The following is an 849-nucleotide window of genomic DNA, read 5'->3' as shown; positions in this document are numbered from 1 at the left end:
AAAAAGTAAAGTTGGGCATTAATTTCCTAAATTCAGTGCTTAGCCATTTCCTCAAATTGTTTCCAGTTTTTCTAAGAGACTTCAGCAGCATTCCCTGGAGTGAATTATTTTCAATGGTGAAGAGTACTGCACGGATGAGATGAGATTCTCAAAAAAGAAATCTTGCTTCTATTTCAGAAGTGTCCATCTTCAGCCCCTTTAAGGACCAGGAAACCTGGCTGAGTAATGTGGTCTATGGAGGTGCATGGGCTTCAGAGTCAGGCCAATGTTGATCCTGAGTCCCAGCCAGCTACTTAGTAGATGTGGGACTGTTATAAGCCTTATCTGCAAGAAAAGACATAATAAAATTGATTGCAAAATTAGAATTTTTAAAGACTTTTCTTATTGTATGCATGTTCTTGGAAGTGGGTTTTATAGTGGTTCCCATCAAGAGATAGGTTCTGTTTCTCAACCCTTGAATCTCTCTTGCCTTATTTGCACAGGCCGAAGCTGTGCATATCACAGTGTGCCAGTTTGGGGCCCAGGCTCAAAAGGTCTTAAGTGCTTCTGTTATCTTTTTCAGCATTTTTTCCACATCCATGAAAACAAGCCCATTTTAGCTTTCTGGAGGATAAAATAGCATGCTGAGAAAAGCCAAAGTGTCTCAATTTACAGACAGCTCACCTGCAGAAGCAGATCCCCTAATTCACCAGCAGCTGACCACTTACACGGGAAGGAGCCATACCGAACCCAGAAGAGTGGCCCAGCTAAATTTCTAGCCAGCTCAATCCTGAGCTAGTATGTTATGGAGAGGTTTGTTATGGAGTTATAGCTTGCTAATATACACATCCATTAAAGACAGGATTCCAG

Source organism: Cebus imitator, unplaced genomic scaffold, assembly GCF_001604975.1.
Source record: "Cebus imitator isolate Cc_AM_T3 unplaced genomic scaffold, Cebus_imitator-1.0 Scaffold117, whole genome shotgun sequence".
NCBI classification, from domain to species: domain Eukaryota; kingdom Metazoa; phylum Chordata; class Mammalia; order Primates; family Cebidae; genus Cebus; species Cebus imitator.
This window is presented reverse-complemented; position numbering follows the sequence as displayed.